This window comes from Apostichopus japonicus, chromosome 11 (assembly GCF_037975245.1).
Source record: "Apostichopus japonicus isolate 1M-3 chromosome 11, ASM3797524v1, whole genome shotgun sequence".
NCBI classification, from domain to species: domain Eukaryota; kingdom Metazoa; phylum Echinodermata; class Holothuroidea; order Aspidochirotida; family Stichopodidae; genus Apostichopus; species Apostichopus japonicus.
In genome coordinates, this window is record NC_092571.1 from 20604074 (window position 1) to 20616498 (window position 12425).

A 12425-nucleotide genomic window follows, 5' to 3' on the forward strand; every position below is an offset into this window, starting at 1 on the left:
TAAAGGCATTGAAGACTCGCCCTAACCGCGTGCCGCGCTCTGCAAAAGTTAACTTTCCGTTGCTTGCAAGTGAAGTTTTCGGCTTGTCGCTACAAAATGCAGACAGTAATGAGACGTGATACCTTTGTTATCTTTAGCTGGACTTGAGATGTCCATCGCTGTATCATTTGTACACTGTGCTGTGGGTATTGACCGCAGCTGTATGTACTAACTGTACACTATAGTGTCTAATTACCGAAGGTAGCAAGCTGTGTGCGTATTTTCTGGGATCCGGATGGTGGTGTCTAACACTTCTGTTACACCTCATTCGAAACTAGGTCAGATTACCGGCATTAGACGTTTCTGTTTGCGCGAGTCTTCACATCCTTTAAGAGTGTTGACAAATCATTTGAATTGTCATTATATACTGCTTTAAACAATATCAAGTTGTATGCGTGCCGGTCTGCATCGATAACTCCTGTTACATTTCTATCTGCTTCCTTGTTATATTCCATGAAATGGAAAGCAACAAACAAAGGAGATTGAAATTGAAACCGAAATAAGAACAAAACATTGTAAAGGATGACTGTCGGCAAAGTTTCACTTTTTAGATCATTTAAAACACTCGCATTAGTCCAGGTGGCTCACCAATCAGAGAGACTAGACTACGCAGTTTAGCACACAGATGATTACGTCACTATATCCAACCCAACACCAAAATCCAAGACAAGGAAATACATAAGTCTGTGATGGCCTCAAATAGCGTTTAGAATGCACCAAATTGATCAACAACAGATACTGTTGGTTGTCTGCCATTTGGGTGCTCTGTTGTCTGTGCGAAGTTTGAAGAAACTTCTTAAGCTAAAATATTATAATAATACAATTAATAAACATTATTACTAATACCGTTGCATTGTGCATTGAGGAGCATCAACATATTAAAAACTATAACAATGAAATTTGTGATTCTTATTTCTTGCATATACCATATAAACATACAAATTCTGCCTTTAACTATATATAATGCCGAAATTGTACATGATAATCTGATAATCCATGAGATTAACGGAGAGGGGAAAAGCCGAGAATGTTTAACTTGATTGAACTCACGTACGCCGATACGTTCCATGAAAATAAGGTCCACCCAAGGAAGTAGAGACGCGGCACGAAAACTAAAGAAAGTTGATCAACTTTCAACCCCAGTTCTCCCTCCCCTCCCCCACCCTCATGGGCGGCGATCCGTACTTCCGAGTGGGGGGAATATGACCTTGTTGACTATCTAAGCGTAGCGCTACTATGAGTTGGCGCGAAGCGTACAAGAAAATTTTGGGATTTACAAACCCTCTAGATGGCCGGAAACGGCACTTCCCGAGGTTTCCAAGCGGCATATACCCATCTTTAAGATAGGGATATCATGTCCGAAATATCTCATAATCAGGATCCAAAATACTTTTTTTTTAATTTCGGGTGTTATTTTGGGAAAATTGCCCCTGTCAATCTTGTTTCAGGCGCTACGTTAGAATGTTCGAGAGCTCTTTTATGTTATTCGATGAAGAAAATGGCCTCATGCAGGCTAGTATAGGCCTATACACATGCAATACACAATTACACATAGTTACATTCCTACAGTAGGTACCGATTGCTAGGGCATCCAGGTGAAACGTGTATTAAGCATTACCCTGGTAACATGAGATTCTCAGCTGTTCAAGGGAACATGTACGTGTGTAGGCCTACTATAGGGCCTATATAAATCATCGATGATATGAATACTATGAGGGTGCATATATGTACTATATCAATACCGTTGGCGCAATAATACATTTTGTTGTTGTTATAGGGCCAATGAAGCCTACAGTCAACTATTCTTGCTTTATAAAGACGCTTTATTTGAAAAGATCGCACTGCGTTTATGGTAGGCGAGAAATGAAGCTAAAAAAGAGCCGTACATTCACGATGATGCATAAATGTAGGCATGAAAAAATTCTTATCCCTGGCATTTGGTGGGGGGGATATGGTGTATTACATCCCCTCCACCCATTTTCATGGGGGGATATATCCCCCCTTCCCCCCCAGGATCGCCGCCCATGCCCACCCTTGCTTGGTGATTATTACTTGTCATCATGACGATATTATGCCAAGTGGGTTATCACGAGCCCCTTTGGAAGGGGGGGGGGTAGTTACTACAATTTCATGTGATTATGCTATAAAAGTTGCCTATGCAAGCCATGTGAATAGCTAAAAGAACCACCTTTAACAACGTTAGATAAACTTCATCACGTTATGTAGCCCCTATTGTATAAACATGGACTCAATTGCGGGTATGCTGCACGCACGACTTATTTATATTGTATTCATACTCATACATAGGACGTACTTAATATAATGGCCATTGATCATAATATTATTCAATCACTATGACACGGGCTGCCGTGTGATATTTAGGTACATCATCAACAAAATGAAGTGGGGAAGGTGGAATTACGCCAAATACCGACAAAAAAACAACTATTATTCTGACTTAAGAGGTGATGGGAGTCCCTTAGTGGGAAAGGGTGGGAAGGGAGGGGAGGGGGAGGGGCGTAATTGAGGTGGTTGTTGGGCGAGTTGAAAAGGATAGATCGAGACGCGTATATCAGACAAGATTTTCGCGAAGAAACGCCAAAATCGTATGAAAATGTTAGTGTCCATGCATCGTCTAAAGAGGAGCCTGTATCGATTTATTTTAACCAAGAGTTGTAGTATGTGAGTAACCCTACAATTGACATAATTTACCTACGTGTTCATTTTATTCTTTCGATGAGGGAACGGGGTTGGGGAGGTTATTCCCACATTGAACAATATATTTGTTGCTAACGAATGTACGAGATAAACAGACCAAGTTATTTCAAACAAAATATGCGCAACTGTATTTCTTAGATTTCCACTCTTCCTCTTCCTGAGGTCTCTACAGCCCCTCACCCCACCCCTCACCTCCCCTCCCTCTCCCTCTGTTATAACAAACACAGCTCAAGAATACGATTAGTTTTTTTTTCATTTTCAAGCATTGACATCCACTACGTATAGATAGCGTACAAAGGCTTTTAACTATATACAGACATTACAACCTGTAAGAGCGTTTATAGGCTACAATCTGATTTATTCAGACAAATCCTTGGATTTCGATGTCAGTGAGTCTTCAACTCAGATAACCCCTCGATTTATTTGTAAATATTAAAAGGAGAGTTAAAAATAATATGAATGGAACAGGAGAAATGATGTCACTTAATGAACTTACCTTGTGAGACTGAAAATCAGGTGCAGAATACAGCAAGATCCCAAAGATCAACAAGGAACAGCGCCGTTTAAGAGTAGCCTTGTTTTAGTGTTGTATACAAATATGATCACAGAAAGTGTATACAATCCGTGCCAGAATAATTGTTAACCACTGCCACTTTGCATGGTTATAACAGGTTGTTATTCTCTTGGTTAATCAGGAAACCTTCCTGTTACAGCCACTGTATTTATGATGTTTTTGTATGAATGAGCTTTCGATGATTCTACAGGTTGAGATAATGATATTGGCACGCAGAAGTACTTCTGGCGTTGTAAACTGCTATCGCGTTTGATTGTATACGTGAACGGATTCAATGACATGCATTAAAAACGAAAGAGTCAACGCTGATGAAACGACTTGGGTAAAGCTCAATGCTTAGCCATCCATCCACATGGACGTTATTCATTAACAAGCAGCGAACTCACATCATGGGATCGTTTGAAGTTGAAATCCAAAATCAGATATTCACATTTGATCTCGTGTTTGTATCCGGGAATGGTATACTCTCCACAAGAAGATGCTTAGTTAGATAGCAACTGTCAGCATATGTTATATCCTATCTTGCAATTCAAGGAGAACGAGCCAATGTTTTCCAATAATATAAGAAATAAAATCAATCCTACATTTGAATAAATTACTTTCTCCATCGAATAAACATTTTCTTAGCCTGGCTAACATAGTATACTGGCAAAAAGCCGGGCATCTTGAATTATATCACAGAATTTGTTCAGCCAGAATTTCAAATTCAGCAACTAGGATTTTGGTCAATATGATTATTTAACAATATAAATAACCTTGCCACTTGTAAAGGAAGAACACTGATGGAGTTTCAACTGACGTGTTATACGGGCTACGCTGCAGGGAAGTCTGTCAAAGTTCGGTCCGACTAGTGGATGACAAGACGCCCTGTTTATTCTATGGAATTATGCCCATAGTTTACTATATAGACTTCCATCATTACTAACATGTATAGTGAAAACACCGGAAGAAAATCCATTGCATGCATATAAGAGGAAAATAGATGGAATTTTCCCTATTCATCATTTGACAATGGCCATTTACATTTGATATCTCGTTGCCGGAGGACATAGTCAGATAACCCGTCGGCAGACAGTGATAAACCTCATTTGCATATCAATTGGAACAAAAGAATGGATGAAGGCAAGGAAACCTGGAAGATATGGAATTACGTTCTGCAGCCCACATATGGCATATTTTTAAAAAGTTTTGTCTGGTAGTCTATAGGCATAGGCCTACATGATAAGCGCATTGCATATATAGTTTTATCTTTTACCGTAGAAATTGCGGTGGACGCCATTTTGAATTGTTCACGGTTACCGTGACTACAGTATTACGTATGACCAGACCCGTAGCCAGGCACGAGGGTCGTGCCAACACCACGTGTACCAAAACAAGTTATAGGACACAATGATTGTGTCCCTTTCAAATTGTAAGTCTCCCCCCCCCTCCCCCTCTAAAATGAGTATTTCTAGATACAGATCTGCTTGTGATTGGTTCGTTATATTGTCTAAATTTTGAAGACTTTTTCATAGTTGCCTCGCATACAATCGAGTTCATATTAAGATTACTGTTGACGTTTTGGACATTGAGTTTTGTTTGTAAGTAAATTAGGGCAGTATGATTTGTTTGCAGAAGAATCCAATGTAGCGTGTGCCTAAACAAAAAGGATTCGATATCTAACTTGAAAGAGAAAGGCACGGCAGGGGTGGGGGGGGGGGGTGGTAGGGGAAGTGGCTAAAGGTGGAATAAGGTGCTTAAATAAGGTAAAAGATGCGGAGGTTTGATTTGTCGTTTTAGTTATGACTATAATAACGTCAGTGCGTATTGTAGCATATGCAATAGTTAGGCCCATTTTGAAAATTAAATTCTTGCAGTTTCGGCGTCAATTTTCGTAGACAGCAGTTCCTTTTAATTAATGTGCATTTGACATACATGTGATGAAAGAGCATCGGCATTCCTACTCACCCCCCCCCCCACTTTCCTCTCTAACCGCTTCCGGTCCCCCTCCACTCCCTCTAAAACACCTTTCCTAGTTCTTTTCCTCCCCAAAATGGATCATTTCCCTTAACCCATCCCCCCTCCCTTCTCTCGGCGCACACTTCATTGTATAAACTTTATAATGACGTCATGATGGCATTTCCAGTAACATTGTGTAAGGGATTCCACTGCAGAGATGTAAGCGAGATGTTGGCGCAGGATATTCGTGGTTATCATTTTGTTGGGGTGGTGGAAGAATTTACCCCAACCCCCCACCACATGCCAAGTTTGACCAATGCCAGAAAGTTCTGTACTAGCTTTAGAGTGATTCGGGTTCTGGCTATATAATAAAGAAGTCGCTATTAAAACCATCAGCCCTTTTTTGCCCTGGTTAACTTTTATCCATACCTCCATTAGAATATTACACTATAGATCATGACTCGCTTGATATAAAATAATACACCATTGATCCTTTGACAGTTTGGGTAATCATTTCTTTCCATAATCAACCACAATAAAGTATTTGGTTTTACACTTGACATATATCTCCCATGCTAGTATGTTCTAAATAATCTATAAAAAAAACACAGAAATATATTCAACATATATAAGGTAGGCTATATACGGCAAAATTCTAAACTAAACCCCGAACCTCGAGTCTATCTCTTCAAGATATGGGTGGAAATGAAGCTGGAAAAAGAATGCCACGAACACATCAAAATTTTCGACGAACGATAAACACATTTGCCAAATATTTCACCAGAAAAAACAAACCCCTTAGGCCTCAAATTTCATCGCATGGATGATATGTTAGGATAGCGTCATTATCCCAGCAAACAACTACACAAAACATTAACACAATATCCCGGGGCACAATGAATATTAAGCATTATCTGAAAAAGAAAATGTAGATACATTTTAGATTAGCACTATGAAACTTTGAACACAAAGAAAACAAAAAGACAAAGAGGGGAAACATTCCATCAAATTTTAAAGAAAAAGTCAGCATGGGCTGTAACGAGCCCACGGGCTTTGTTAGACAATAACTGGTAAGCAATCGATGTTTGCTTTGCAGACGTTACGGAAATAATATTGGTTGTATGTTGAATTTCCAAAAGGTGCAAATCGCGGTGCGTCTGTTGACTTACTGGCCAATCACCTTAAATTCCATGAACCAAACTGCGCATGCGCGAGTGCTAGTTTCCCGGTGATATACTAACACATGAGCGCATGCATTACATACGGCAGAGGCGTACCGACCTAGCTCTGGGAAAGTCAATGGTGAGAACTTGAGGGCGAAAAGATGAGTAAGGCCAAATCAGTAGATAGTGAAATTTACACCAGAAAAGCGGTGTATAAAACACCGCATCGGTAAATAGTAAGGAATGCCAGAGGGAAAAGGGTGTTATATTTTTCCTATGTATAACTGGTTTTGAGAAAAAAAAAACAATATAATATGCTTGTAGTTGATATTTATCCCAAAACAAACTTCAGAAGAGGGGCCGGGCTTTATACAATCGCTATATATGATACCCATAAAAACCCCTATAGCGACACATGCGGAGATATTGGCAGTGTCACAAAATTCCCCGACCCCTAACACCATGCGCTCGAAAACAAAAAGAAGACTGCATCTGATAAGCGAAACGTAAATCCGTCAACCACTTTCTACTTTTTCAATCGTATTATTCACCTGTTTTTAATCCCTTCTGTTTTTATTTAAAGAGAATGAATTCTGACAATTTTACCTCTCGCCTATACAACTACACGGTGTGTTATAATCCGTTTCAACAAAAGAGGTTCTTATTATCAAAGCGAGATTGCCTACCTTTAATACTTCGACCTCTCGAATAGCAATAGATGATAAAATTGCCTTTCCATTGATGTAAACTTCAGGGTGAACGGGAAAGGGGACCGTCCTTTTCACTGTGCAATGGCAGAATCTTGGTCTATCTTTTCTTCTCCCTGCATGTACACATTTATATTGGCAAATGCGCATGATCAGAAGAAGCCTCAAACTTTTTTCTTGTTTTATGTATCATTGAACGCAAATACCTAAAACAAATGGTTCTATTACATAATATAAGTGAAGTAACATTCGTTCGTAATTTTCCTACAAAATTAATTTTCACAACGTCCAATATTTGTGACTAAAGCAGTCTTTGGGCCTTGTTGCAGTGTTGTGGCCCTAACCGGCACAGTCAATTGTTTATTGAGGGGGTTACTGCCGACTTGTTCAAAAACGTTTTCAGTTAGTATTATATAGTGTCAGGTTGAATTGAAATTATTATTTGTTTTCATCTGTCTATAAACTCCATGTGCAAACGTGGTGCAAATTTACCGAGTATTATATATACCCGTTATTCAATTTTTACTCAGTTTTTTTAACCCTGAAAAAAGAAACCCCTACCGAGAAGCATTGGACTAGCCCAGCCGCTATTTCGTGTTAATCCAACACCAGTTGCATATCGGAGAGCGAATAAACGTTGCAAAGGTATGTCTCCGATGACGTAGGAGCTGATGGTTAGTGAAGGAATTGGTATGTATTCAAGAAGTAGCACTTTCCACCGCTATTTTCAACATGAGTTTTAACCACTAAATGTTACGGTATTCCTCTACAAAACATGTGAATTGTGAAAATACAACCAAAGCTTTTGAACTGTAACAGAAACTATCATATTTACTTTCGAGAAAGTTCGGAATAGGCCAAACAAGATAAGGCACGTTTAATGCATAATGCATGTTATACAAGTTTAATGTTAACTGAAGCGGATAAAGTTGCCGTAAGACGTAAACAAGATCATTCTACATATAGATAATTATTAATTTAGCATTGTCGGTCTTCCAACCCTTCAGAGTTGATTCCAAATTACATATGTTGTCTCAGGAGAGGATATAGCTTGTCATTTTGTCCTATTCGGCCGGCCACACAAGGTTATGTTTTGACGTGTTCTTCTTTCTAGCATGTACGTGGTTCATCCAAAGAAAGAAAGTTGTCTCCGTCAAAACAAAACAAGAACAGTATTTCTCAACCATTTCCAGTTCTCGAACTCCTTAGCAATTCGAGAAAACCAACTTCTGTACCCCATTTACCAGCTGTTTTGAGACATATTTGCGCCTTATTGGCGTGGTGGTTCAGGGGCTCGTGTACTGGGGCCCAATGAAGGGCAACGCTCTTTGGTACAATGAATACGGACCACATATTAACATGTTTTGAGCATTTAGTGGTAATATTTGTGAGCTCAATTAATGACACAATTACAAGCATCAATCAATGTGTTGACTTCGTGACTTAATCATTTGAGTCTGTGAGAGATGCTCATCAATGGTGGATGTTATTAACGTTCTATTAAACTGGCCAGTAAGGTAAATCTGAACATCAGTTCACGAGCAAACATTAAACGGCCATGTGGGTAGATGGAAACAGAATTGGAATTTTGAAATGACAGTTCTAGCTAGCTTATGACTGAGTCTGGCATGCTCTTTCAGGAAGATTGTATTCTCCTATACAGCTTTGTACCCCAGGTTGGAGATCTGCCTCACACCCCTGGACATCAGCCTCGCACCCCCAACTGGTGAGCGCACCCTGGTTGGAAGTTTTGGAATGGGCGATGCCACTGGCGGATCCAGGGCCTTTGTTTGGGAGGGGCCAAAGTGGCATTAGAGTGATATGGGGGAGGGGTCTAAGGGGAGGGGGTGCCCCCCTCCCCTTTGGAAAATTTTCTATTGCTGAATGCCCTCAGATGCAATTTGGTGCAACAAAAGTGTACAATGGTGATGTTAATTTACTTCTAAAAAAAATGTTTCCCAGGTGTATTTTTCTAAAATATTTATAAAACAAAGTTGGGATCATCTTTCTCAAGAAATGTTATTTCTCATAGGTTATAAATTTCTTACAACCAGCCTGTAACTGCAAAATGGTGTTAAACTGTAAATCCTCATGCTCATACATTTACATAGCTCCCAACTCTTGAGAAGGCAAATGCTGGTCCATGCCACGAATCGCCGTCCTGGGGGAGGGGTATAAGGGGAGGGGGTGTCCCCCTCCCCTTTTGAATTTTTTTGGAATCCTGGTGATGCCTACATGTAAAATGGTGGCACTTAGAAAGGCTTTTGTCACCCAAAATTTTCTGAGAAATATGCATTTTTTTGTGTGTAACATCAATAAATTGAATAGTAGGTGATAATTCATTCTTTCCCGTGGCATGAAAATGTTCGCTGCTCGCCCCAATGAAAAAAATTATAGGCTAATTTGAGGTTTAAATGATGCTGTAAAGGAGGTTTTATACTCTATTATGCTAAATGCTAAAGAAATGATGGTTGCTAAGTCAAAATTTGATGCAAATTTTTTATCTATACTTGACAATTACAATGCGGTTTTTTCGGACGCTTGTGCGGGTCAGCGGGTTTGGGTGTTAGAATGCGGGTCTAATTCCCGCGAATTGCGGGTCAGTTGGGAGCTCTGCATTTAATTTTAAACCAGAAAACGAAAAGGTTTAGACTAGTCTACCACTGCTATTCCTCTCGATTTTTTTAATTTCCAATTATATGATTTAGCGGATGTTCGGAAACACTTTTTGGCTCACCTTTGGGGGGGGGGGGCCATGGCCCCCATTGGCCCCCCCTTGGATCCGCCAGTGGGCGATGCAAGGTTTTGAAAAGCTAGGCCTATTATTCTACACTGATTTATGAAATTTGAAATTTCATCTGCCTAAAATATATCCTAGTGTTATCAATAATATGTTCATAGTGGGAGCAGTTACCCAACGTATGCAATCAGATGCTTTAAATACCTGCTCTAAGTGTTCGTTCACTCATGCACAGGCAGCAATCTCAACACCACTGGACATTGGTCTTGTCTTTCCCCCTCCCCCTCCCAACAAGAAGATAAAAATTAAAAAATATGAAAAATAAAGATGTAAAATCGACATGATAAAGTACGATACATCATGTTTGTAATATATTTTGTGAAGGTGTCAATCTCACCCGCCACTGAACATTGGTCTTGTCTTCCCCCTATACTCCCCCCCCCCCCCCTCCCATCACAAATCTCTCTCGTGGTTCCCTGTGCATGGTGTACATATTAGTACCATCGGATACATCCCCTATTTTCAGAAGATGATTTGGTTTCCAAGTCCGATTGTTCTTTCGTTTGATTTACTGTTATATAAAGTATTAGAACATTGTTGAGACATTTTGTAGAATTTATCAGTTTGTCTGATGACGTCACTTTTTTTGGTGAATGCACTTAAATGTTACGGTACCTTCCCAACAAAAAATTGACGGCGAATTTCTCTCGGACAATAAAAACTGCTGTTCTTGACAATATCTTTGTATCTTTTATCTGTATAGGTTTGTACGTTAACCATACATCAATTCTGCGGCAGTCTTTTGAAAACCAAGTCAATTTCTTCTATCATAAAAATGAGGGGGTGGGTAGATAACAACACAAACAAATATTTAAATGATCATTTGCGAAAGTGAATGTTAAATCGACATGATAAAGTACAATATATGTTTGTAATAAATTTTGTGAAATTGTCGAAGTTGTTCATAAACGATATCAGTCATATTTTCGTTGATTTAATTTAACTTTTCAAACAAATGGAGTCATTGTGCCGGTTTATATGCCGTAACTCGACCCACATAAATAGTTTAATGGTTAAAGCAGGGAGTTGTATGGAACAACTCCCTGGTTAAAGTAACCAAGAGGTGCCTCTCGCTACTAACAATATCAATATCTAAACATGTACATCAAGGTACATGTTGCTTTGAATTTGCAATAATCTGGAAAATTATACCATACTGGGTCGTAAACAGATTAGATGACCACGTACATGAACAACACCATTTGTGACTTTTTCCTTTTTTTTTCAAAATCAGACCAGGAAAGATGGACCTATGATAATGTGTGAAAATGAGATCAAGCAGCAACGTACCCGCATTCCGGGAATTCTGAATAACTTGGCGGGCTAGAAGGACTACCAATTTAACGAGGTGCGCAAGGCCATTTGAGGAGGGGCACGACACTCGTGTCTTGTAACGTGTGAAGTTTTGTACAGATGGGTGGGGGGGGGGGGGGGGGTCTGCGGGGTCTGCACACGGTGAGGGGCGTGGGGTTGTGGAAGGGGATGACGGTCTTACTACTGGCTTAATTATGCAATACATTAAATATACCGGACAGGATTAACGACTTTCAACTCGTCAATTAGCGACCAAATAAGCGTCTATACCACATATATTTCTTATAGTTAAAATAGGGGTCGAGTGATGGAGTCGGCATAGGGTGATCAGGGGAGGAGTAGTGCTTAATTATGTGTGAATATTATGCCTTTGTCAATGTGACGCAAAGTTACAACCACGCGCACCACACGGCTTGAAACCTTGCAAACGGATGATTGCATAATATGGGCAAGGCGGTATACAAACGTTTATTTAAAGGCGACCATAGCATCCATGTGAGACCACCCCTACCGAAAAATCTTACTACACCCCCCCCTCCCCTACCGCCAAGATGTTGGCTTGCCGTAGTCCGATTTTCAATCATCATCATTATTGAAACAAAACTGTCAAATGCTCAATTCCGAGAGAAACAAATATCTCTGTTTGCTATTTCATTTGATAGAACGGAAACACTCGGATAAGCTTGAGTCCATCTCGGCGACCCACGGAGAGAATAGTCACTGATTTATGTAAGGGAAGAAACTGGTACTGGCTTGACCCTACAAAATAACTATCTACGGTGTGACCGTGTATAGTCTCCCCCCTGAGTATTTAATCCGTGGTTCAAACGGCTCTAGCGCGAAAACCAGAATGCAACAAATGCATTGAGGTTCCGATGACGCAATGCGTCGGATTGTTTAATGGTAATGTAGGTTACTATGGTCGTATGCAGTCAGATGACATATGCTAACGGTATGTTAACCCGGGATATGGTAGTCATTAATATAATAATAACAGAACTGTTTGAACCAGACAGGGTTGTATGAAGTAGCCAGGGTTGACTCTGCCATTACGTGGTAACCGTTCTATATACTTTGTGTTCTGGGAAGCTATGCATATAGTGATCTGCTGCAGTGATGATTTTAAATACAAAAATAAAAGGAAAAACAACAACAGTGAACACGATTGAGAC

At 39.9% G+C, this 12425-nt stretch overlaps 1 protein-coding gene across 1 annotated transcript in view; it reads right to left on the bottom strand.

Moving 5' to 3' along the window:
* LOC139975617 (neprilysin-1-like) overlaps window positions 1-4155 on the bottom strand; it is a 54550-nt gene extending 50395 nt beyond the window's left edge. The window contains exon 1 of the mRNA XM_071983668.1: window positions 3254-4155. The gene's annotated coding sequence lies outside the window, so the exon portion shown is untranslated. The remainder of the gene's footprint in view (window positions 1-3253) is intronic.
* Window positions 4156-12425: the final 8270 nt, after the last annotated feature.